Genomic DNA, 27,413 nt, shown 5'->3' with positions numbered 1-27,413 from the left:
GAGGCCAAGGAGTGGTCAACTGTCTCAAATGCTGGAGGTGAGGGATGGAGACAGCCAAGGGATTAGCTAGTGAGTAGATCAGTGATGGCCTTTATCAGAGAAGTTTCAGCAGGACTGTGGAGTCAGACATCCTACTGCAATGATGTAAGATGAAAGGGAGCAGGGGAAGTAGAGAAAATGTATGTGGGTTACTTTCAAGAGACGTGTGGCTGTGAAAGAAAGGAAAGATGTGCAGGCATGAGTCAAGGGAGACCTACCTAAAAATTAAGAGAGAAATATCCTTTTCAAAAAGTAGAGATTTGAGCATATTTTATGGTCAATAGGAAGGAAGTAGAGGCCGAAAGTATGGGGAGAGGGAGGGAATGCAAAGGGCTCCACGAGCTGCAGGAGAATTCGGAGGAGGGGCTCTCAGCCCAGGAGGGGAGGGCTGGGAAGCAGGAAAGTGAAAGGCCTGGATCATGCCTGATAATCTCCATGAATCCATGAAACTAAAAGGCCAAGATAACGAGACAGAGAGAGAGAGAGAGAGAGAGAGAGAGAGAGAGAGAGAGAGAAAGAGAGAGACAGAGAGAGAGAGAGAGAGAGAGAGTGTGTGTGTGTGTGTGTGTGTGTGTGTGTGTGTGTGTCAGAGGGAGGGCAAAGGAGGGATGGAGAACACAGGAGAAAGAGAAGGTAATGGGAGATGCAGGGGAGTGAAGAGATATGAATTTGGAGTAATCACTGAGGTGTGAGGAGGGTGAACAGACTTATAAAAACCACCCTGTTCCACACTGAAGCCCTAAATTTGCCTGGAGTTCCTAAGTCTGTCTTCACAGAGTTTTTCTCCAGGAGTGATCAGCAGCCAATATACAATGGCATAAAAGGTAGATGGCTATATGAATCCATTCTTGCACTGCTATAAAGAAATACCAGACACTGGGTAATTTATAAAGAAACGAGGTTTGATTGACTCATACTCCTGCAGGCTGTACAGGAAGCACATCAGCTTCTGGGGAGGCCTCAGGAAACTTACAATCATGGTGGAAGGCAAAAGGGAAGCAAGCACATCTTACATGGCCGGAGCAGGAGAGAGTGAAGGGGGAGGTAACACACACTTTAAACAACCAGATCTCATGAGAACTCTATCATGAGACAGCACTAGGAAGATGGTGCTAAACCATTAGAAACAACCCCATGATCCAGTCACCTCCCACCAGGCTCCACCTCCAACACTGGGGATTACATTTTGACATGAGATTTGGGTGAGGACCCAGATCCAAACCATATCAATGGTTAATGGAGCCAAAGCAGGGCAGATACAGCAGAATAAAAAAAAGCAGAGATGAAGACTTACTAAGGAGTAAAGCTCCAGTAACTAGGACAGGAATAGCAAGAGGAAAATTAAGATGCCTGAGGAAACCCAAGTCTGGATGAGCTGCACTGAGATGCCTTTGAGACATTCAGGAGAGAAGTACAAGGATAGAAATGTAACCCGTAGTTCAGAAGAGGTTAATGACAGAGGTTTGGAAGTCTGCTGCATAGAGGTGCTGATTCAAGCCAAGGTCGCTGTTGCAATAACCCAGGTGAAATATATGTAGAATGAAAAGAAAGAATGAAGCCAAGGAGAGCACTCATGCTTACGGGGCAATGGAGAAAGGGAGGCTAAAAAATGGTCATGAAAGGGCCAATTCATGGTGGCTCACTCCTATAATACCAGCACTCTGGGAGTCTGAGGCAGGTGGATCACCTGAGGTCAGGAGTTCAAGACCAGCCTGGCCAACATGGAGAAACCCCATCTCTACTAAAAATACAAAAAATTAGCTGGGCAAGGTGGTATGCACCTGTAATCCCAGCTACTTGGGAGGCTGAGGTAGGAGAATTGCTTGAACCTGGGAGACGGAGGTTGTAATGAGGCAAGATTGCACCATTGTACTCCAGCCTGGGTGACAGAACAAGACTCTGTCTCAAAAAAAAACAGTCATGGAAATAGAGAAAAGTGAGGAAAGAATATTGTCATGAAAGCCAAGGAGAAAAGGTGCAAGACAAGAGGTGGTCGACAATGCCAAATGTCCTTAGAGTTCAACCAGGACGAGCGCTGAGAGGAGTCCACTGGAGTCACAATTCAGAGCTCACTGGTGACACTGGCATGAAAGGTTTTCTTAGAGCACTGGGTCAGAAACCAGGTTACAATTAAGTTGAGAAAGGGATGGGAGAAACTTTGGCTATAAACAACAGATGGAGCAATAGTTCAAAGAACAGTCAGAATCAATTAAAGACTTTTTGTTTTGAGGGAGCTACAGTAAAACAGCACAGTACTTAGCATTTGTACAGGCTGATAATAAGAAACCAGTGGAGAACTGAAAAGAGAGTAGGAATAAGACGAGATAACATGTTTGCTTCTCAAGCTAGCAAACTTTTCATCAAAAGGGCAATGCTGGTGAGAATGCATACTGATATGCAAATCTTTCTGGATTTGTCAAAACTGTAGGAAGATGCAGCCCAGGCTATATTCAGGGATAAATGGGTGGTCCTAGATATTTTCATTATAGTAGATAAAGAAAGGTGGGAAGGAAGAGAAAAAGATGCACTCTCTTCATGAATTTAGAAAAAACACATAAGGAACCCACGAGGGTGACAACAAGTAAAAGCAAATCAATGATCTTTAAAAGATAGCAAAATTAACATGAAGAAATGCTAGAGCTGGTTCTGAAACCACTATCTCCACCATAGAAAATTGACATATCAAGTGTCTTAAAAAGAAAGATATACAAAGTCATGTTATAAAGTATCTATAATATATATTTGATAATACATATTTGTACTGATGGGGGTATGTGTGCATATATATGTATGCATATATATACATCTATAATTGTATATACATAGAAATTTTTTTTTTGAGGTGGAGTTTCACTCTATCTCCCAGGCTAGAGTACAGTAGCACAATTTTGGCTCACTGCAGCCTCCGCCTCCCAGGTTCAAGCAATTCTCCTGCCTCAGCCTCCCGAGTGGCTGGGACTACAGACGTGCGCCACCACACCCAGCTAATTTTTTGTATTTTTAGTAGAGACAGGGTTTCACCATGTTAGCCAGGATGTTCTCAATCTCCTGACTTCATGATCCAACTTCCTGGGCTTCTGAAAGTGCTGGGATTACAGGCGTGAGCCACTGCACCCAGCCATATATACATAGAACTTTAAGTTATAGGTAACTAACAGAATGCAAAATAATTCTTGTCTATAGACATGCAAATTCTGTTCTGTCAAGTACAAGTTTGAATCTTCTTTCTCCTGTCCTCCCACAAAACAACCACTTTTGCTTCCATTAGCACATTTATTTTGATATTTGTTTATGAATCAATATTGTTGGTCCACAGATGTGTCCACTTTGAATTCTCTTTTGAACTGGTTATAACATCTGCCTGGTTCCCTCACTGATTAACAAGTGCCATAAAGTAACGTGTTCATTTATATATTTGTATGAGAGCTATGAATTTATCTTTTTCTGACAACTATCCTTTAACAGTTGCAAACTTTTAGAGAAAAGCTAATTTTAATGCTAAATCAATTATGCTGGAATATGGAAAATTATGGAAAGCTACTCAAACTTTTTTATAGACGATTTCTGATGCCAAAAACGGATAAGCATATCTCCAAAAAAAGAAAACTACAGCCCAGTTTTATTTCTGAATAAAATATATCAACTCTCACAGTTTTGAGCTGATGCAGTTTTACAGTTTTTTTTTTTTTTACTTTATCCAGTATTCATGTCTTAAACAGACAAACAAAAAAGACATCAATTATTATTGTCCTTAAATCTTGTAAGCAGTTTTATCAATCGGTACTTCAGAAAGCTCTCTTTTGACTCCATCTTTTCAATATATGGACTGTTTGTCAGGCAGCTTTCCCCAAACATGCCAGTAAGTACTTTGATAGTTTTTTAAATGACCATAGTTGAAGGATTAGTTAGCCAGAATTGTAGAAACAAACAAGGAAGACCAAGTCCAAAGCATCAGCCTCTCAATAAAATATAAAGCAGTAGAAATGTTATCTGAACAATGAAAGAATGTAAATCAGGCAAAAAGATACGTATCAGCCCAGGTTTCAATACTAACAAATCTGGTTTGCTTTAGAAGAGTCTACCAACTAGAACTTTCACATTACTGAATTTAGTTACATATTCGAAACCAAAGTTGTCGCTTTATCCCTAATCCCCTTTGAAATCTTGGTTTTGGTAACTGGAGTTCTGCCAGACAAGCTACTTATTAGAACAAAATTTCTCACAGTTGGTGAGAAATTGCTATTATAGAAAATAAAACTTAGAATATATTTAAAAAGTAAACCACCACAACTTACTAAGAGTTATTTCATAAGGGTGAGGTTGGGTTAGGAATTTTATTAATACGTGCATTTTTAAAAGAAAGGAAAATGTCAGGCTGGGCGCAGTGGCTCACGCCTATAATCCCAGCACTTTGGGAGGCCGAGAGGGCGGATCACGAGGCCAGGAGATTCAGACCTTCCCGGCCAATATGGTGAAACCCTGTCTCTACTAAAAATACAAAAATCAGCTAGGCCTGGCAGCCCACGTCTGTAGTCCCAGGTACTTGGGAGGCTGAAGCAGGAGAATCGCTTGAACCCGGGAGGCAGAGGTTGAAGTGCGCCGAGATCGTGCCACTGCACTCCAGCCTGGCCACAGAGCGAAACTCTGTCTCAAAAAAAAAAAAAAAAAAGCCGGGCGCAATGGCTGACACCTGCAATCCCAGCACTTTGGGAGGCGGAGGTGGGCGGATTACAAGGTCAAGAGATCGAGAAAACTAGCTGGGCATGGTGGCGTGCGCCTGTAGTCCCAGCTACTCGGGAGGCTGAGGCAGGAGAATCGCTGGAACCAGGGAGGCAGAAGTTGCAGTGAGCGGAGATTGTGCCACTGCACTCCAGCCTGGGCAACAGAGTGAGACTCTGTCTCGGAAATAAGGAAAGGGGAAAGGAAAGAAAAAGGAAAGGAAAGGGGGAAGGAGGAAGGGGGAAGGATCACATATACTCAAAAGGCACTGAGAAAGTCTATACATACTCTGGTTTTTTTTTTTTGTTTTGTTTTTTTTTTTTTTAGTAGCTTTAAGAATATTGGGACTAAAAGGCTCCTTCTTTGATATCATTTTCTAAAAGTCCTATCTAAAATTAATTAATAGCACCATTCCTAACCATGAAACCATAATAGAGACATTCCCCTTAAAATGGGGAACAATTTAAGGGTAGGTTCTATTAGTGTTTATTTTGCAATGTTCTGGAAGCTTTGGACAATTGAACAAGCTAGAAATAATAGACATAATGCTGTAAAGGAGGAGGCAAAAATAATTTGTTTCCAGGTATAGGCGTATTTAGCAACCAAGCCCCTCATCTCACACCTGCAAAAGATTTAACTGAAAAACGATTACATTTAACAGTAGAGCTTAGCAAAATGGCTGAATACAACACAAACATCTAAAAATCAACAGCTTTTGTGTATACTCACGAAATAATTACAAGATATAACAGAAAAAAAGAACCCATTTACAATGTGCAAGATGTAACATATAGAGGGAAAACTGCTAAAAGATAAAAAGACATCCCAAATAAATGGAGAGACAGGAAAAAGGTGTCAATTCTATGCAAATTACTTCACAGCAGTGTATCTCTAAATGGGGTCCAAGGATTCCTGCCTCAAAAATCACCTCAGATGCTGATTAGAATGTAGATTCCTGGTTTACAGATGCCCAGCTTACAGAATTGGAGGAGAGAGTGGGTAAGTTTTCAAGAAACTTCTCTTCTTAACATGCCCCCCAAGAGATCGTAATACACATTAAAATTTAGAAACCACAGCTTTATATAGGTTTCACAAAATTCCACGAACATTCCAACTTCATTTAGAATGAGAGCCATGAATGGGGCTGCCCTAACATATGTTAAAGTGTATAATACACTTAGACATGAAGTATTTAAATAAAGTATATCATAAACTTTAGTAATAAAAATAATGTGGTTTTGGGAAAAAAAACCTCAACAAACAAATCAACAGAATTCAATAAATAGCACCAAGACAGACTCCTACACTAAGTTACAGAAGTAAAATTGTTTCTGTGTCAATTCTTTCATTCACCAGAGAACTGCTGCATCTTTTTCACCCAGTTTGGAGGGTTTGTTTGGATTAATCTGATGCTACATGGTTGGCTTAGTCCATTTTCTGTTGCTGTAACAGCATACCGCAAACTGGGTAATTTATAAAGAATAGGAGTTGATTTGGCTCATAGTGTTGGAGGCTGGGAAGTCCATGATCAAGGGGTTGCATTTTGTGAGGGATTTCTTGCTGAGACAGAATATGACAGAAGGCATCAAATGGTGGGGAAGGGCACACACAAGACCGAGAAAAATGGGGCTGAACTCCCATGACAACTAAACCACTCAAAGCCTTAGAAACAACAATAATGTTAAAAAGACATTTGAGGGGCCAGGTGCAGAGGCTCAAATCCCCGCACTTTGGGAGGCTGAGGTGGGTAGATCGTTTGAGCTCAGGAGTTTGAGACTAGCCTGCGCAACATGGTGAAAGCCCAACTATACAAAAAATATTATACAAAAATTAGCCAGGTGTGGTGGCACACACCTGTAGTCCTAGCCACTCAGGAGGCTGAGGTGGGAGGATCAGCTGAGCATGGGAAGTCGAAGCTGCAGTAAGCTGAGATCACACCACTGCACTCCAGCCTGGGGAAAGATCTAGACCCTGTCTCAACAAGCAAATATAAAAAACATTTGATAAAATTCAGTGATCATTCCTTACAAAATAGCTAAGAAAACCAGAAATAAAACGATTCTATAATGAGTCTCTCTCTCTCTCTCTCTCATCCAGTATCAATCTTCGGGGTAAAAGGTTAACTTTCCTATTAAACAAAATTAGGATGAATGAATACAATTATCATGATCATTAACACTGTTCTGGCAGTTTTTACCAATTCAGTAAGATGAGAAACAAAAATACGGGGTCTAATTATAATAACATAGAATTATTATCTGCAACAGCAAGACCATAGAATTGATTAAAATATTATTGAAATTAATGAGTACTCATATAATAAATTGGATAAAGGATAAAAATCCAAACAACTCTTAAGTGTACAGAAAAAAATGGAAACAGATTTACAATAGCAACAAAACCCATAAAATATCCAAGACTACCTATAAGAAATATACATGAACAAACTGCACGAAGTTACTAAGAGACACAAAAACTTGAATAAATGTTCCTGGAAGGTAAATTATTAATAGAATACAGTGAAGAAAACCACTCTTACCAAATTTAGAGATATCAGAGAATTCAACAGAAAAACTTAAGAAGATTAATTTGGAATATGACAGTGTTTCTAATGTTCATCTGGAATAAGGAAACGTTGAGGCACACACCTGCACATAAAATTGGTATCTAAGCCCAAATAAGTCATCCAATGTTTCTACCTATTCTTTTTTTTTTTGAGACAAAGTCTTACTCTGTTGCCCAGGCTGAAGTGTGGTGGATTATCATGGCTCACTGCAGCCTTAACCTTCTGAGCTCAAAGGATCCTCCCACTTCAGCCTCCTGAGTAGCTGGGACTACAAGTGCATGCCATCATGCCTGGCTAATTTACTGATGTTTTTATTGAGACAGGTTCTCACTATGTGGCCCAGGCTGGTCTCAAACTCCTGAGCTCAAAGGATCCTCCCCCCACCTCAGCCTCCTAAAGTGCTGGGAATACAGTGTGAGCAACTGCACCTAGCTATTACCTACTTTTTAATTAGTGTTTCATTATCTGGGAAGCTTCAAAACTGAAGGGTGTTTTCTTTAAAAGGTTTTGCTTTTTCCCTCTAAGCGTTATTATTATTATTATTTTCCATCTTATTGCTTTTTATCCTGGCTAATTTCTTCCAGGAAAATGCAAACCCTTGCAAAGCTCTGTGGTTATTTAAAAGAAGAATCCACTGAAACATTTTTATTTACATAATTACTATATTTTTATCCTGGCCTAAAGACAGGTTGATTTGTTGTTGTGTGCTGTTTTTCAATTGACAAATAAAAGTTGTATATATTTATGGTGTACAACATGATGTTTTGATGTATGTAAGTACTGTGGAATGGATAAATCAAACTAATTAATACATGCATTATCTCACATACTTATTTTTCTATGGTGAGAACACTTAAAATCTACTCAGCAATTTTCAAGTATACGATATATTGTCATTAACTCTAGTCAACATGATATATAACAGATCTCATGTACTTATTCTTCTAAGACATGTTGATTTGAATCCGAGCTTTGTCTGTACTAGCTGTTTGAATTTAAGCAATTTATTTAATCGCAGTGCATTCCAATTTATTTATTTTTGAAAAGCAGATTAATGTACCTACCTCAAATATTTGTTATGGGGATGCAGTCACATAATTATTATCTAGTGCAGGATTTGGCACATACTAGAAGCTTGGTAAGTATGATTTATTATGTTATATACTTTCTAATCTTCTATTTCTTTCTCTTTATTTCTCCAAAGTTTTCGTATGTAAATATTTAACCCTGATTTGATTCCATTTCATAATATGGGTAGATCATAGTGTTCACATGTGTGTCTGCTATGGTCAGCTGTAATTTCTTAGAAAGAGGAGGCAATGTTTCATTCATTCGCACATCTATAGAGCTCCTAGTTCATTGCTCTCCTCATTTTAGATAACCATCAATGTGAAAAAACAGAAGAAAAAGAAGGAACAGAGAGGGGGAAAGAAAAGGAAAAGGATGTTGATTATAATGATGCAGGAACTATGTTGGTACTCTAGCAATAACATTTTATTTCATTATTTTTTAAATTTAATAAAACCTCAGTATTTTAGCGGATATTCTAAATTAGCACAGAGAGATGACTTGACATGTACAAATCAGACTAAATCAGTGAGGAACCCAAAATAAACCACAAATTAATCTGTACACATTTATTAGATTCCTACTATGTACTTAAATACTGAATTCCCACTATGTGCTGAAATGACAATGGGGTTCCGGCTCTTAATTCAACAGTCTATTCATGGTTAAATAGTGATGAAATGTTGATGTACTAAAACAGCCCAAGTCTCATGTATTCTAAAAAGTCAGGAAATACATACTTATGGTTCCCATAAAAAGTCAAGAAATATATACTTATGGTTCCCATAATAGTAACAGTCCTACCTTGCTCTATAATATTATTTTGTTTTACCACATATAGTCTGGACTCTAGGGCTATACTTAACATGCAGTGAGGTGGAAATACAGCTCCCGAGAGAAAAATGTTATTTGTTTATTTTTTTACTTATACATACCAAACAAGGACAGTTTTCCTAAATGCCTAACTGGAAAGCTTATAATAATTTTAATATTATCAACTTGGTTTGAGTCTTTAATGAGAAGATATCACAGAACTCTAATCCCTACTTTTCATTGCCCTTTGCAATGTTCACCCCATCAGGCCTAAGGCTAAAATTTACCGGTGCAGTTTGACCTTCTGTTTGGTCTTCTGATTTTTACCATTAAAAAAAAAAAGAGAGAAGATATGAATAAAAATGGCATCTAATAAAGCTCTTAATTAAATATAACCAAATGCAAAAATATAGGAGGAAGCCAGTCAATGTTTAGGAAAAGGTAAGGTTTATCGAAGAAGTGGGCCTTAAAGCTGTAAATAAATGTAAATAAATAGAATGGGCCAGGGAAGGCATTTCAATGCAGGAACCATGAAAACAGAAGTAAGAAGACAGGACAGGGTTCAGATAAGTGGGCAGTAAAAGTCTACATAAGTGAAGAACTGGAAGAAAAATGCGAACAAATAAAATGTGTTCAGTTATATGTGGCCTTGAATGCCAATCCCTGTGGCTTGGATTTGGTCCAATAAATAAGTAGTCACTCAAGAGGGCTCCCGGATGCAGGGAGACCTTGTGAAATGAAGTGCAAGGAAGATGCACTTACCTCTAAGCACGACCTATGCACAAGACTCCAGTGGCCAAAAGGCAGGAGGTAGGGGAAACCAGTGTGGAAACTACTGCAGGGTTTTCACACATCAAACCATGGTTATTTAACATTGTCTTAAAAAGTTGTAATGCATGGGAGTTATCAGACTTATTTCTAGATAGCAAGTGGTGGAAGAAGAGAGTAGGTAGAAGTTCCAGGTGGGTCAGTTCAAGTTCAGTCCTTCTTGGAACTTTATACTTTGCATTAAGGTGATTGTCAGTGTCATTAAATGGATCTAGGAGAAAGACACACTAGCTGGACTGAAGAAAATGTGAAACTGAAAGGAATTACTACCAGTTAAGACTGGGAAAGACACAGTACTGAAAGTATTTCATAGTGTGTCCAATAGTGGCAAGACCTCATGGAATAAATATTACCTTTACGTGAACAGCACTTTGCAAAACATTTCATGCACTATATTAATGACTCTTATGTATACAGCACTTACTATGTGCCAGGCACAACTAATACAACAACCCTAAGTAGCAGGTACTAGCATCCACTTTTACAGATGCACAAAGGTAATCACCTGCCCAACATCACATTACTTACTGGGAATGCTGGAACCAGGATTGGGCCCAGGGGTTCAAACTTCAGGACCTGTGCTCTTAACACTATACTCTGTTGCTTCTCATCCTACTTCCTCTTTGAAACAACTTGTAAAGTAGGTAAGATCAATCTTACTTGTTCAACAAATATTTACAGAGTTCTTACTTGCAATGATCCATCCCACATATTGAGTTTCCAATGGTGGATGAGCTATGACCCCTACTTTCAACAGTTTAGAGAGCAGGACAGACAAGTATATCCACATTTTACTGCTGAAAAATGGAAACCTAAGCTTAAACAAATAACTTATCCAAGCACACAGCCAATATAGCGAGTGATCAGGCAAGGACTTTAATGCTGATATTAATTACATGTGCATGTCTAATGCTTATTCCAAGTAACGCTGTTACTTCTTTTTCTGGCCTACTAGACAAAAATGAAAGAAAACGACAATATCAAAACCAGAACTAGTCTAGCCAGACTTCTACAAAAAGGGCCTGATCTTGGATGAAGACAACCTTGAATGAAGAGGCTGGGACTCTGACACAAAGAGTACAGGTTACCTATGCCAATGCACCTATACCACATATTCATTCAAGGGCTGAAAATTGTGTCATTTCAAACATGAAATGCCCTGTCCCCAATCAATATTTTTCCTAAAATTATTTTAGATGCTCTGGGTAAATTGTTCACATGGGGCCACTTCTCTCAAGGAAAATCAAGAGAAAGGCTTGTGGGCTGAGAAGCTGAAGACAGCTCCAATCAGTTCACTTCCAGAGTAAAACTGTTTTTCATTTTTTTCTTCTATCCCTTCAATGCCCCTTAAGGAAAGCCTACAGATTCTCTTTTGATACATAAGAAAATTTTCCCAAGCTACCTAACTACACCATCCTGCAAGATTTGTTTTACCAAATTTTGATGGCCTTTCTGAGCTTGTCAGTTTGAACCACTATTATGAACGATCGGATGTTAACTGCCCCTTACTGTGTAGCTGGCAACATCAGGTGCAGCAAAGATTCATTAAGTTTTCACCTATTAAGGTGCTTAAACACCCTAGGGTGCCATGTTGGTAGCAGATCTTTTGATTTCTTTTGATTTCCCGTTAGGGTCCTGTTCAAGGTCAATCATACATGTAATGTGAGCAGCTAGTCATTATTGCATAACTTGGAGGGTGATAATAGAGGCCTCCTTTGCCCTTAAATAACTCTTGTCTCAGCCTGTTAAAGTGGACGAATTTAAGGAAGAGAAGTTTGATCACAGGAAACTAGCAGGGTTACTAAGGAAATTAATAGGTATTTACTGAATATGGCTGACGGGCCCAATACAACAGAAGGCCCCGCCCACCTGACCCTGCATAGACACCGGAGTTGACCAGTATCATTAAGATCAAAATGTAGGGCTGGATGCAGTGGCTTATGCCTGTAATCCAAGTACTTTGGCAGACCCAGGCAGGTTGATTCCTTGAGCCCAAGAGTTTGAGACCAGCCTGGGCAACATGGCAAAACCTCATCTCTACAAAAAATACAAAAATTAGCCAGGTGTGGAGGTGTGCACCTGTGGTCCTGGCTATTGTGAGACTGAGGTGGGAGGATGGCTTGAGCCAGGCAGGTCGAGGCTACAGTGAGCCATGTTTGCACCACTGTACTCCAGCCTGGGTGACAGAGATCATGCCTCAAAAAAAAAAAAAAAAAAAAAAAAAAAAAATCTAGCATTTTTTCAGTCTTCCAAGATTGAATTAGGAAGCGAAGCTCTGGACAGACCAATATCAAGTTCTGAAATTGAAGCAGTAATTTAAAAATCTACCAATCAAAAAAAGCCCCAGACCAAGAGTATTCACAGCCAAATTCTACCATATGTACAAGGAAGAGCTGGTACCAATTCTACTGGCACTAGTCCAAAAAATTGAGGAGGAGAGACTCCTCCCTAACTCAGTCTATGAAGCCAGCATCACCTTGATAACAAAACCTGGCAAAGATGCAACAACAACAACAACAACAAAAAATAAAAACTACAGGCCAATATCCCTGATGAACATAGACACAAAAGTCCTCAACAAAATACTAACAAATCAAATCCAGCAGCACATCAAAAAGTTAACTCCCCATGATCATGTAGGCTTCAACTCTGGGATGCAAGGTTGGTTCAACATATGTAAATCAGTAAGTGTGATTTACAACATAAACAGAATTAAAAACAAAAACCATATGATCATCTCAATAGATGTGGAAAAAGCTTTCAATACAATCCAACAGTCTTTCATGATAAAAATCAAGAAGCTAGGCATTGAAGGAATGTACCTCAAAATAAGAGCCATCTAAGACAAACCAACAACTAATATTATACTGAATGGGCAAGACCTGGAACCATTCCTCTTGAGAACTGGAGAAAGACAAGGATGCCCACTTCTACCACTCCTATTCCACATAGTACTGGAAGTCTTTGCCAGAGTAATCAGGCAAGAGAAAAAAAATAATAGGAAAAGAAAAAGTCAAACTATCTCTCTTTGTGGACACCATGAATCTATACTTAGAAAATCTTATAAAGTTGGCCAGGTACAGTGGCTCATGCCTGTAATTCTAGCACTTTGGAAGGCTGAGGCTGGCAGATCACTTGAGGCCAGGAGTTTGAGAACAGCCTGGCCAACATGGCAAAAACCTATCTCTACTAAAAATAGAAAAATTACTGGGCATAGTGGTGCATACCTCTCAGCTACTCAGGAGGCTGAGGCATGAGAATTGCTTGAACCCAGGAGACAGAGGTTGCAGTCAGCTGAGATTGCGTTACTGCACTCCAGCCTGGATGACAGAACAAGATTCTGTCTGAAAACAAGAAAAAATGAAAAAAAAAAAAAAAAAAGCTAACAGCCAAATCAAGAACACAATCTCATTTACAATAGCAGCAAAAAACAAAACAAATCAAAAAACCTAGCAATATGTCTAACCAAGGAGGTGAAAGAGCTCTACCAGAAGACCTACAAAATACTGCTGAAAGAAATTACACATGACACACTAAATACAAAACATTCCATTTTCATATATTAGAAGAATCAATATTATTAAAATGGCTGTTCTTCCTAAAACAAACTACAGATTCGACACTATTCCTATCAAACTACCAATGTCACTTCTCATAGAACTAGAAAAAGGCTATTCTAAAATTCATATGGAATCAAACAAGAGCCAGAATAGCCAAAGCAATCCTAAGCATAAAGAACAAAACCCAGAGGTATCACATTACCCAACTTCAGACTATACTACAAGGTTACAGTAACCAAAACAGTATAGTACTGGTACAAAAACAGACCAATGGAACCGAGTCAACCAGAATTAATGTCACACACCTGCAGCCATCTGATCTTTGACAAAATTGACAAAAAAATAAGTAATGAGGAAAGGACTCCCTACTCAGTAAATGGTATTGGGATAGCTGGCTAGCCATATGCAGTAAAATAAAACTGGACTTCAATAAAACTGGACTTCAACCTTTCACCATATACAAAAATTAACTCAAGATGGATTAAATATTTAAATGTAGGACTTTAAACTACAAGAATCCTAGAAGAAAACCTAGGAAACACCATACAGGACATCAATCTTGGGAAAGAATTTACAACTCAGTTCTCAAAAGCAATTGCAACAAAAACAAAAATTGACAAGTGGGATTTAATTAAACTAAAGAGTTTCTGCACAGCAAAGGAACTAATAACAGAGTAAACATACAATCTACAGAATGGGAGAAGAAAATGTTGGCAAACTATGTGTGCAACAAAGGTCTGATATCCAGAATTTATAAGAAATAATTAAATAAGCAAAATCCAAATAACCCAAATAAAAAATGAGCAAAAGATATGAACAGACACTTCTCAAAAAAGTACATACAAACAGCCAGCAAACATATGAAAAAAGATTTAATTGGCCAGGCACAATGGCTCACACCTGTAATCCCAGCACTTTGGGAGGCCAAGGTGAGTGGATCACTTGAGGTCAGGAGTTTGAGACCAGCCTGGCCAATACGGTGAAATGTCAACTCTACTAAAAATACAAAAATTAGCCAGGCATGGTGGCATGCACCTGTAATCCCAGCACTTTGGGAGGCCACGGTGGGTGGATCACTTAAGGTCAGGAGTTTGAGACCAGCCTGGCCAATACGATGAAATGTCAACTCTACTAAAAATACAAAAATTAGCCACGCATGGTGGCATGCACCTGTAATTCCAGCATTTTGGGAGGCCGAAGTGGGTGGAGCACAAGGTCAGGAATTCAAGACCAGCTTGGCCAACATGGTGAAACCCCATCTCTACTAAAAATAACAAAAATTAGCTGAGTGTGGTGACATGTGCCTGTAATCAGGAGGCTAAGGCAGAGAACTGCTTGAAGCCAGGAGGTGGAGGTTGCAGTGAGCCGAGATCACACCACTGCACTCCAGCCTGGGCAACAGAGCGAGACTCTGTCTTAAGAAAAAAAAATAGAGAGAAATTAAATTCATAAAGAAAAGTAGAATAATAGTTGCCAGGAGCTAGGGATAGGAGGACATGGGGAATTGTTTAATGGCTATAGAGTTTCAGTTCTATAAGATGAAAGAAGTTTTAGAGATTGGATGCACAGCAATATTAATATACTTGGAACTACTGAACTGTACATTTAATAATGGTGAAGGTGGTTAATTCTGTTATGTGGATTTTACCACAATTAAGAATTAAACATGTAAATAAATAAAATTTAAAAAGAAAATGACTTAACAAATCTCTTTAAACATTTTTTTCACTTCTTTTTGTAATAATCTCTTTATTGGAGATAAATGCACAACTCGTCAATATTTCAGATGACTGTATAGTATCCCTCCAAATTGTAGAGATCTACCTTAATTTATTTAACCCAGGAAAATCATTTGTTGGAATGGAAGAAACTTGTAAATGCTTGTCTGATGGGAAGGAGCTAGCAAAAAGCAAAGAGAGGTACAGGACCACAGAAGAGAGGAATATAATAATAGAGCACGGGGCAGTTCCCCCATGCTGTTCTCATGATAGTGAGTTCTCATGAGATCTGCTGGTTTTATAAGTGTTTAACAGTTCCTCCTTTACATGCTCTCGTTCTCTCTCACCTGCCACCATGTAAGATGTGCCTGCTTCCCCTTCCACCATAATTTTAAGTTTCCTGAGGCTTCCCCAGCCATGCAGAACTATGAGTCAAAGAAATCTCTTTCCTTGATAAATTATCCACTCTTGGGCAGTTCTTTATAGCACTGTGAAAACAGAGATACAGATGGATAGGTAAGAAAGAGTTTGGGCAGCTGAGGTAAGTCAAGAGACTAGATGTCTCAATGAAAAACGAGGTTGAGGAAGCAGGGTATGAAAGAGTTGGAAGGATGCAGTTATGCTCAGAGAATGTGATAGTGGGGTTAAGATTTCTGAGGTGAACAACTAGCAGCCAGACAAGAGTTTGGGCAGAGGGTTGAGAGTCAATACATATGGTTTAGTAAAGGTGAAGATGCTAAGAAGGTCCAATGGAATTTGAGGCTGAATTCATGGTCAGACCCTCTAGGATGATATCATTGCCACAGGTTACTGCAAGAGTTGTGGGAGGAAAAATGGGTACAGGAAGACGTGGAGCCCGGTCGTTAGTTCTTTAAGAAATAAACAGGAGTGACCGGGAGCTGAATGAAGAGTTGGGATGCAAAAGGGTGGAAGGTGGTTGCCTCATTCAGTAATGAAACTTGTAGTTTTTAGAGAACATTCTCCAGCATCCCCAAATTCTTTACCAAGATTTTTTTTTCCCTAACAAATACAGCATACACTATACTATTTTTTAATCTATGATCTGTCTTCCCACTATAATGTAAAGCTCCCTGAGGACAGGAATGTTTATTTTGTTCACTGTTCTATCACCAATACCTAGATTATGTCTGCACATAGCAATGCCTTAATAAATCATATTTGAATGAATGAATGAATGACTAAATGGTAAAGGCCAATTAGGATAAGGACATTCCACGAGGTTTGCTAAAATAGCAGAGAGAGTCTTGCTTAGGAAGGAGCTATCTTATAGTGCTCAGACTTAGAGGGACAGAAAAGTCAGCCAGGGCCTCATCCCAGCATGTATCTGCCTTTTTTTCATTTTCCCCTTTTCATGTAACTACTCTTTTTGATCCTATAAGACTCAGCGTGGGTGTCACCACCTCTGGAAAGCGCCACCTGATGTCTCTCCCCTTATCTATCCAGGATGGCTGCTCCTCGTGGCTACTCTCATGGTACCCTAGGATGCTTCTCAGTTAGCATGCTTACCCCACTGTATGGTAACTGTTTAAATGGCAGTCTCCACACTAGACTGAGTAAGTGTGGTGTACTTAAATATGCAGTAGGCACTCTGGTATAGTTTGGATATTTGATCCCACTAAACCTCATATTGAAATTGATACCCAATGTTAGTGGTAGGGCTGAATGGGAGGGGTTTAGGTCATGGGGGCTGATCCTTCATAAATGTCTTGGTGGTATCCTCATGGTAATAAGTTTTCACTCTATAAGTTCCCAAGAAAGCTGGTTGTTAAAAAGAGCCTTGCCCCTCCCTCCCTTCGCTCTGGTTGCCTCCTCTCTCAGCATGTGATTTCTGCACACACTGGCTCCCTCATACCTTCCACCACAAGTGGAAGCAGGCTGAAGCCCACACCAAAAGCAGATGCTGGCACCATGCTTCTCATACAGCCTGCAGAACTGGGAGCCAAGTAAACCTCTTTTCTTTATAAATTACCCAGCCTCAGGTCTTCCTTTGTAGCAACACAAAAATAGACTAAAACATACTGTATAAATGTTTTTGAATATATTAGTGCAAAGTACTGGATGTGTGAGTTGGAAGATCCTGTACTTTTTCTTCTTTGAAGCTCACCCTTGTCACATACAAATCTGCACTTTGGTCTCACTGAGCAAATGGGCCCTGTGCTAGAGAAACCAAGTAGGAAAACAGCTCAGTCCCCAACAGAGCCTTCCTGTTAAGCTAAGTTAGGGGTCACTGGCCTTCATGTGTCCATTTCCCTGCCCATATGTCCATAAGCATGCCTGTGATGCCATGGTGAAATACTGAAGTACAGGCCACCTTGCCACCTGTGGTGTTGCCCAGCCAGCAGAGCACAGTGAAATCACCTGAGAGGTTTAAAAAAAAGCTTGGTGTCTGAGATTCCTGACCCACCCAGAGATTCTGATTTAATAGATTTGGGGTGCAGCTGGAATTTTAGAGTTCTTCAGATGATTTTATTGTGCAGCCATGATTGAGAACCTCTGCCCCCTGCCTTGCCTGCCTTCTCTTCCTGGCTTGTGGTGCTGTCCAAGGTAGCACCTCATCAGGCACTTCTTTACTCCGAGGCCTGCCCAGGCCAGGCACAGGCAAAGGTCAATGGTCTGTCTGAAGAACCCAGTGGAAGGGTGCTGCGTCTTAGGGCAGCACAAGAAGCCACATCACATAGTTAACTGGCCTGGAGGAAAGTACAACTTTGTGTTCCATCTGAAACTGCTGTTCAGTAGCCACACAGGCTATTAAAATTTGAATTAATCAAAATTAAAAATTCAGTCCATAGCAGGCTGGCCAGTACATTGTCAGCTTTATGGGCCACATGGTCTCTGTTCCAGCTACTCAACGCTTCATTGTTCATGTAGAGGCAGTCACAGGTAACATGTAAACAATAGGTATGGCTGTGTTCCAGTTGGACTTTATTTACAAAATAGTTAGCTAACTCCTATCGAAAAACCATCAAATGCCCTAAGAAAAAAACATTTACCTACTATAATTTCTAAACACAAAGAGATAATGATTTATTTGGAAAGGCAAGGTAAATATGCAAGAAGCAAGCAAACTAGGAGCCGGATGAAACCAAAGTGAACCTTAAGGTACATCAGAGTCCTGTTAAGTTGTCCTGGACAACAACATGTCGAGAACTAATATAAAATATTCATAGGCCAAAAGTGGAAGGGAGTCTCATCCTTCAGGGATGGCTGTGGTCATGCCAAGACTCTAAGAAATAAATTGCATGCCTTCCAAAGGTATTTTCTAGCTGTGAGACACTGAATAGAAGAGCAGTTATCATCCAGAACAATCCTCTTTAATTTCCTATGTGATAAAATAAGTTAGAACTGGTGTTATGAATAAGAAAGAAGTAAGAGTGTAAAAAAAGTTACTCTGAGCCAGGGACTGTGCTAGGGACTTCATGAATATTGTCCAATAGCTAATAAAAAGCAATATTTCTGAATTGCTACATTTATGGCTTTGTAAGTGGACATTGATTTGGGTCAGTGGCTTGATCTTAAAAGATTACTTTGTGCCACTATTTGATCATAACTATATCATTCTGTGAATCAGTTAATGGGGAATTTTCATCTTTATTTTTATATGCATACATATACAATCAACAATTTGTTATAAAATGGCAAGTCACTCCTTTTCATATAAATCAGTTTTATGCCACATGTAAGCTGAAATTAAAATGGGGAAACACCAATCAAAACGCCATAGAAAAGATAATCAGCTTTCTCAAGAACAATTCTCTTAGTTGCTAAAATTACAGGAGATAAATATGGTTTTTGTGAACACCGTGTTGTCAATGACAGGACTGGAAACATTTTCGAAATGCCATACTCTTGAAGTCTGTGGTATATGGAAACATAACACCACCAAGGCAGAAAACTGTCACCCACAAGTTAGTATTCCTGCTACTACATGTAAGTTCATTTTAGTTATCAGTGTTTCTATATAAATACACTTTAAGTTTCAGTGAAACTAGAATTAGAAATTCCAGGAGATATATTTTCATTAGAAATTCCAAGATGATTATATTACAGAATTCTAATTTTAATTTGCAAATACTCCAAGTTCAGTAAAAAAATATTATTTCTATTTGGATTGCATTACAATGGTATCAACATTTCTTAATTAGCACTATTTACTCATGAATCAACAGAATGAAAATAACTTGAAAGACTATTTTATAACCAGCACAGTTTTAAAAATATACAATGTTAATTTAGCTACATACAGTTTTAATTTATGCTTTGAAACTTTCAATATTGCCATTTAAATATGTCTTTGGCAGTCAAGTCATCATAAGTGTAAAAAAGGAGCAAGAAATCTACTTTGTTAATAAATGAAAAGCTTGATGAATAGTAAAGCTATGCTATTTTTGGAGACATTTATGTTTATATTCAGTTGATTGTCATTATAATTCATTATAATTGCTTCAGAGTTAAATAACACCATTTAAACTATGAGCTAATTTCCTTTACTGCCATAGTTAAGCACAATTACTTCTTAAGCTTTGTGTACAGTTGTCTGAAAGTATTACCTGACTTTCAGTGTTTTCTCGGAAGCAGTTCATCTCGCCCCTTGTATTCCACGGATAGAATCTGGATCACTGTCCTCAGAGATGGACAGTTCTACGGCCTTGAACAAAATCTGGACAGCTTTAGAATTTTCAATATGTTAGACACAGCTTTTGTACTTTTTAAAGGAAAGTACGCATGACAGCAAGCTGTGGCCTCTTCTAGTCTACCTGACAAAGTCTATGGACTTTAAGTGGTCTCATTACATTAAGTTTGCCCTTTAAGGAAAACTGAAATCTACTTCCAAAATGAAATGAGTTTTACTTCCTAGATTTCACTGGGGAAAACTTATTTCCAGCCTCACTTTCAGGACTTCTCTTGTCATATGAAAGTCTTAAAACAACATTGTTTTTCCATTTATTTTATTAAAACTATGTTACAAGGCACTTGTGGGCAGGAGGTGATTTTGAAAAGACAACTTAGATGTAGTAAACAGTGGTGGATTTATAAGATGGACGTATCTGTTTAGACCATTTGTCACTATTTGCTACAAACAAATGTGTGCAGAAGTTAGGAATTGGTTAGGAGGGAAGGAAGACAGCTCCAGAGACACAATCTGTAGTTAGTCTCTGGGACATGCACATTTCTTTGGGCATATGGCTGCTTTTTTAAGGGCATTAACTTTCAAAGACCACAGGCTGGCAGCAGTGAGGTCTCTTCCTTCCTAAATGTGTAATGACTCCCCTGTCACCCATCAGGCCTCCTCTTACACAGAAAATAACTGGCATCAGCTTATTTCTGCATTTGTACAATGCTCTACAACTTTTGAGCCTCACAGTTTTATAGATGTTCATCTGTGTATTGCTATCACATTGTAAGATGGGCTGTCACCAGACTACCTGGATTCCTATTCTGCCTTCACTACTTACTGGGATGTAGGCAGTGCAGGATAATAGCAATACCTACATTAAAAGACTGTTGTGAGAGACCAGATAACAGATGCAAAGCATTCAGCATGGAGGACTTGTGAGCACTCAATAACGTTGCTCACTGTTAGCCATTATTTTTGACTTAGGTTAATGTTTCCTGAAGTGGAACCCAAGCCCAGTTTCCTAGGCAATATTTTATATCATGAGCCAGCAAACACATATACATTATTATAAATAATGAATATGCATATATTCATTATTTATGATTACTATGTAATCATTATTATATTATGATTACTTAAGGTAAATAATGAATATGCATATATGCTTATTTATATATGGACTCAGTGGTGTAGAGTTAGGATTCGAACCTAGGGGTCTGGGGTCCTGTTTTTCTAGTGCTCCTTTTTCTTGGAGGGAGGATTACAGGCATGCATCACCACACCTGGCTACTTTTGTATTTTTAGTAGAGACAGGGTTTTCTCCATGTTGGCCAGGCTGGTCTTGAACTCCTGACCTCAAGTGAGTCACCTGCCTAGGCCTCCCAAAGTGCTGGGATTACAGGCATGAACCACCACACCTGGCCTCTCTAGTGCTCTCAACCACTACTCTCCACTGCCTCATGGACTGGTACTTGTTATACATGGAGAAGCCGAAGTTTCATCAAACACTAGTAACCCTCACTAAGAATGATGCACAGTGACCATGTCTATTACACATTCTATTTCCTCAAGAAAAATGCAGATCCTAACCTGTTCAATTGATTTTATGACCCAAGACGTGTAATTTGAAAAAACTACAGTAAGTGTTGTATGAAAAATTGTTTTGAAAACACCAACAGCCAGGCATGGTGGCACACACCTATACTTGGTGGGCTGAGATGGGCAGATCCCTGAGGCCAGAAGTCCAAGAATGCTGTGAGCTATGATCATACCACAGCACTGGTGACACAGTGAGTGAGACCCTGTCTCTACTGAAAGAGAAAAGAAAAGAACAGAAAATGCTAACAATAAAAAGTTAAATAAGTATAGTATCTCATCTCAGAGGCTTCACCATGCTATTGCGCATTGTAGATCTCCAAGAAAAAAAAAAAAGGATTATATGGAGCATTTTCTAAATTTATTCAAACACCCCCATCACCCTAAGGGATGGACACTAATTTGGGAAATGTTATCACAGGGTGTTAATACCTTCAAGACAGAGACAATTTGGGAGTTATTTCAATCTATAACTTTAATTAGTAGGCACAAACATATTCAACAAATTTCTAAATAATTGATTGAGGGAGAGTCCCTTCCAGAGGAGGGGAACCCCAGGACCCTGAGCTCTAGCCTGGAGAGAGGCACCCTAGATACCTAGGCTGGGTGAGGGAGCATCACTCACGAAACAAACAGGAGAGGCAGTGTCTTGTAAAATAGTCTAATTAAAAACATGTCCCTCTCCATGGTCAAAATGATGGCTCTAATCAAAGCAAATTAGTTTAAAAATGAAAACAACGTGGTTGATACTAAATCAAATCCTATTTTAATGGTTTTACTAAAAATAATGGTGGGTTATATCTTAAGTGGATTTGGTAATCCCCACAGGCTGAACTTGAGCAAGAGGATCTGGGTTTGAAATCCAAGGGAAAGAAACCAGACAAGAAGAGCCCAGCAGAGGCAGAAGCTCCGGCTGCTCCTGGAGCCAGGAGTACCCATTGTCAGGCTTTTCACAAGGTCTCTGTGACTATAATCAAGCGAGGAGTGAGAGATTTGTGCATTACTAACTACTTCCTACCTTTCTCTGAATCTCCTCTCCTTTGAAAAATTGAAACGTACAGCAGCTGACTCTAAGCATAAATGATGTATAATGTGCAAAAGAGCAAATAAGCTCAAGTTCATGAACACTGACACAAGGGGCCAAGCATCTAAACAACTCTGTGTGATGCTTATTATTGGGGCTAGCAGACACATAGAAATTAAAAAGGGAAATTGCTTTTAGAGTAGAGTTGAACTTCAGCACAAAATATCTTCTTCAGAGCAAGTGCAAGTGTGTTCTCATAGCAATAGGATTATGAAGTCAAATCTTAATTCTGGTATTATCAATGCCAATTGCCACTTTTCTTTTTAATTAAAGGACAATTGCCCTTAAGTGCTATCGCTCTAGGAAATATGGGGAGAAAATTTAGAACTATACTGTCCAATATGGTAGCCACTAGACTCATGTGGCTATTTAAATTAATGAAGGCTAAATAAAATTTAAAATTCAGTTCCTCAATTATACTATCCCACACTCAAGTGCTCAGTAGCCACATGTGGCTCATGGCTATCATACTGGACAGATGATAGAACATGTCCATCGATGCAGAAAGTTCTTTTGGACAGCACTGATCTAGAAAAGGCTGTTTATAGATACCAAAAAGGAAAATATTCATTTCTCACCTAGTATAAAAGAGCTTCAAGCCCTACCTACGAGAACTGGTTTGACTCAGAATAGTTTAGGGCTGAATTTGAAGGCTGCTGCCAAAGATTACACTATTATCTCAAAATATTCTAAAATCTCTTTGCATGATGATTGATTTTCCATTGCCACAAGTTGTCTTTCGAAACCCAAACATGCCACACAGAGTAAAAAAAATCTAAACATACCAGGAAATGATATTTGGTGATAACAATAACTTAAAGTTCCCGTAATATATGAACAAGTTTGAAAGTGCTTAGAACAACTATGAAAAAATATAAAGACACATGGCACCATTAATTCCAGGAGTAAAAATGTATAGTTAAGTAGGAGCTGGGCATGGTGGCTCACACCTGTAATCCCAGCACTTTGGGAGGCTGAGGTAGGTGGATCACTTGAGGTCAGGAGTTCAAGACCAGCCTGACCAACATGGTGAAACCTGGTCTCTACTAGAAATACAAAAGAAAAAAAAATTAGCCAGGCATGGTGGTGGGCACCTATAATCCCAGCTACTTGGGAGGCTGAGGCAGGAGAATCACTTGAACCTGGGAGGTGGGGGTTGCCGTGAGCTGAGATTGTGCCACTGCACTCCAGCCTGGGCAACAAAGTGAGACACTGTCTCAAAAAAAAAAAAAAAGAAAGAAAGAAAAAAGGAGGGACATACTTCTGTTGTTATCCTTAGAATCAGGAAAATATTTATTACATACCTGAGTCTAGTCCTACCCTTTTCATGAACTTAAACGCAGCTACAGTAACAGTTGAACTCGGTATCGTGTTTTGGGAACTTCGGCACACATCTCATTTGACCTTTACCAGAACCTAATCACTCTGTATTGCTGATTCTGAGTGTTACAGATTCTTCTCTGAAAGGGGATGACTGAGAAGTAATACATTATCTTGTCAGTGTTTGTCTTGCTTAATTGGTTACTGAACTGATCCCAAATGGCCAGATTACAGTGAAACCAAATGGCTGAGATTGCAGGGGCCAGCTGGTTTTCCCTCTCTCATGACTCCAAGATGCCCTGCTAATCTGACCCACTGTACTGAAGAGGTGTGGGTCACAGGGGAGACAAAGCAGGAAGACAGACAAGAGTGTAAAGCAAAGGGCCTTGCCACTTGACAACTGCAAAGCAGGTAATGTGAGCACAAAAACCCCTGCAAGGTCATTGTGAACATGATTGTGGTAGTTCTATAACAAAGGCTAAATATAAGGCATTATTATGTTCATGAAAAAAAAATACTCCATTGAGCAAATTATCCCCCCACAAAGCAACATAGAAAAGGCATTTGTGAGAAATGCATGAATTAAGCAATTGTTCTGAAGACTTAAATGCCTATTTAAATAATCCAAACAGATTGCATTCAGCTAATGGCAGATTATAATAAACATGCATTAAAGTGTTTTTCAAATACTTTAACAATTTGTTAATGTCATAACATTGATCAACTAGTCACTATTGTTCGCAAAACTTCTTTACCCTTTTATTTACCATGTCCAGTTTGTGAGCTTCCAACTTGGGGGACTTGCAAAACATGTATAAAGGACACATCATTAAAATTCCTATGCATATGCCTTGAAGATTAAACTCGCATTTCTAGCTCATTAACAGATGACAGCTATGGTTAATCTTGGAAACAAGGAGTCTCTAGAACACATACAAGACAAAGTTGGGGATTTGATACCTGAGAGCTGAGATTAAAATTCTTTGATCGGTCACATATATGGGCCTGACAATTTTTCCTTGAAATAGGAAACTTTAAGTAGGTCAGTTTAATAACTGCTAACCTGGAGTTTATACATCCACACTCAACTATCCTTTTGATGAACTGCTGCCCAGAATGGAGTTATGACCCTGCACTATTAAAGTGTCTTTGGTTCGAGCAGAGAAACGAAGAAGCAGAAACTGATCTCACCATTTACGCTTTGTTATTGTTTGAGATCCAATAACTATTTGGTTTTGTTTTTCAGCATAGCATTAGTGCATTTGGTTCCCCAACAGGACCTCGCACGTAGGACATAAGAATGGGTTCACTCCGGAAGATGGATTCTACCATTCTACCAGAGCTATGTTCCCACATGCAGTCACAATCCTGGCCTAACCGTGAAAGGCGGTCTGGCCAGAATAAACCCCACCAAAAAGATCAACGAAATGTTTGGGACATCATAAAGTACTGTGGAGGTAGAGTGGAGGAAAGGAACGAGTAGAGAGAAAAGGAATGTGAATTTAAAATGGGAAAACCCTCTCATTCTCCATTTGATTCATTTAAGGAGGGGAAAACCACTCAAGGGCTCTCTCCAGAACCCAAAGTTAATCACCTTTTTATTGCAGCTGATTACTAAAGAGCCTAGGTAACCCACCTACCACGGCTTCCCGCCGAAAAACCGAAAATCCCATTTCTTCCCAAGTGTGCATCCAGGAGAGGAAGACTGTGCATTTAGAGTGGCGGGCGATGCACAGGGCAAAGCAAGTTAGTGCCTCCTTCCCGAGCCAGCCTGACCTGGCTAACGGCAAAGTGCAAGAAGAATGGCACAGGGACTGGGAGGTCAAACTTAGGGTCGCTTCTCAGCCGAGTCGACCCGCCACCGAGAGGATGGGGTGGCGAGTAGGGACACCTGTCAAAGGACGGGGCTGGGGCCGGGGCCGCAGCGGGCGGGCGGGCGGCACTGCGGCGGCGGGGACCGAGGCGCGCCGGCTCGGGGATCGCAGCGCGCGGCGCAGAGCCGGCACTGACTCCGGGACTCGCGAGGAGCGTGCGCCCGCGGAAGGCTCGAGTGGGCGTCCCCACGTCCGGGACGCTGTGGGAGGGGGCTGCAGCCGAGCAGGGCCCCGCAGCCGGGCGGACCCCGCCGCCCCAGCAGCGCTGCAGCCCCGGCCGTCCCCGGTCTCCGCCTGCCGGCTGTGCGCGGGGCCGGGCCGGACGCCCTCTGGCTGCGCGGCGGGCCAGGGCGGAGGAGGGGGCGCCGCGCCTACCTGCTCTGGTGCGGCGGGGCCGCTGTCGCCTCGCGGGGCTGTGACTTGCGGCGGTGGCGGTGGCGGTGGCGGTGGCAGCGGCGGCGGCGGCGGCGGCAGTAGTCGCGGCGGGGAGGGCGCTTCCTTCAGGAAGGGGTGGGATCTGCTCGCCCGTCCGCCCGCCCGCCCGGCCCCCTCCTGCAGCTCCTGGGCCCGCCCCCGACTTATTCTGGGGTCCCTGCTGCTAGGCCTCTCGGGGAGAGCTGATCCCCCGGGTCTTGGGCTTGTGCCACCCCCCGGGGCCCCTAATAGCCACCCGGGGCAGAAGCCGGGTGTGGACGGGCGAGCTACTTCCGAAGCCTTTGTGGATGCGTTTTCCTGGCGCTCTTCATCCAACAAAAGGAAGGACGGAATCTGGGATCCTCCGCCCGGTGGTTATTTATTCCTGACCTGTTGTAACCTTCTGCCTGGCTCCCTTCCGTCCACACACCTAGGGATTTTGCACATAACAGCTAAAATTCATTTTCATGCCCATTGGCTGAACGTAGTTCTCCACTCAGGCTGTCCCGCTTTTTTTTTTTTTTTTCCTTTCATCGTATTGAACAAACACAGAGCCAACTTCTGACCCTGGCAACGAATAGCAGATACCAAGGCCGCCCTCTGAGCACCAGCTTGTAGCCTTCCTCCGTCTTGCCTGAGTCCGTCATAAACTGCGTTTATCAGCGTTTTAATAGCTTCCCCCACCCCAGACCCCCAACCTACCATATGGCCCCATGTCACCATGTTAGTGACTAGCAGCAGCGTGGGTCCATGCCGTTTTTATCCCGGGCTCATCATGAACCTCATTCCAAACACAGCCTCTCTGGCCTCCCACTGAGGACCGTGCTTTATCTACCTGCCTTTGTCAGTCTGCCCTCCATTCTTTTGGGGGCTTCAGTACCACACCTGTCTCCTTTAAACTGTTGCCTCTCCAAGCAGGCTTTTCTTCTTTGCTTTTCTCTTTCTCTTTCTTTTCCTTTCCTTTCCTTTCTTTCTCTTTCTCTGTTTCTGTTTCTTTTTCTTCCTTTCTCTTTCTCTTTCTCTCTTTCTCTTTCTTTCTTTCTTTCCTTTTCTTTTCTTTCTCTTTCGACAGAGTCTCTCTCTGTCTCCCAGGCTGGCGTGCGGTGCCATCTCACCCCACTGTAACTTGCGTCTCCAGGGTTCAAGAGATTCTCCTGCCTCAGCCTCCTGAGTAGGGG

The 27,413-nt window shown here is 40.6% G+C and overlaps 1 protein-coding gene across 1 annotated transcript in view; it reads right to left on the bottom strand.

Annotated features, from left to right (window-relative positions):
* Positions 1-26,323, bottom strand: part of TMEM150C (transmembrane protein 150C) — a 95,991-nt gene extending 69,668 nt beyond the window's left edge. Inside the window, exon 1 of the mRNA XM_008993085.5 lies at positions 26,197-26,323. The gene's annotated coding sequence lies outside the window, so the exon portion shown is untranslated. The remainder of the gene's footprint in view (positions 1-26,196) is intronic.
* Between the last annotated feature and the right edge of the window lie 1,090 nt (positions 26,324-27,413).

The sequence above is a fragment of the Callithrix jacchus genome, chromosome 3 (assembly GCF_049354715.1).
Source record: "Callithrix jacchus isolate 240 chromosome 3, calJac240_pri, whole genome shotgun sequence".
Taxonomy (NCBI): Eukaryota; Metazoa; Chordata; class Mammalia; order Primates; family Cebidae; genus Callithrix; species Callithrix jacchus.
Note: the sequence above shows the minus strand (reverse complement) of the source record. Positions and strands in the feature narration are given on the sequence as shown.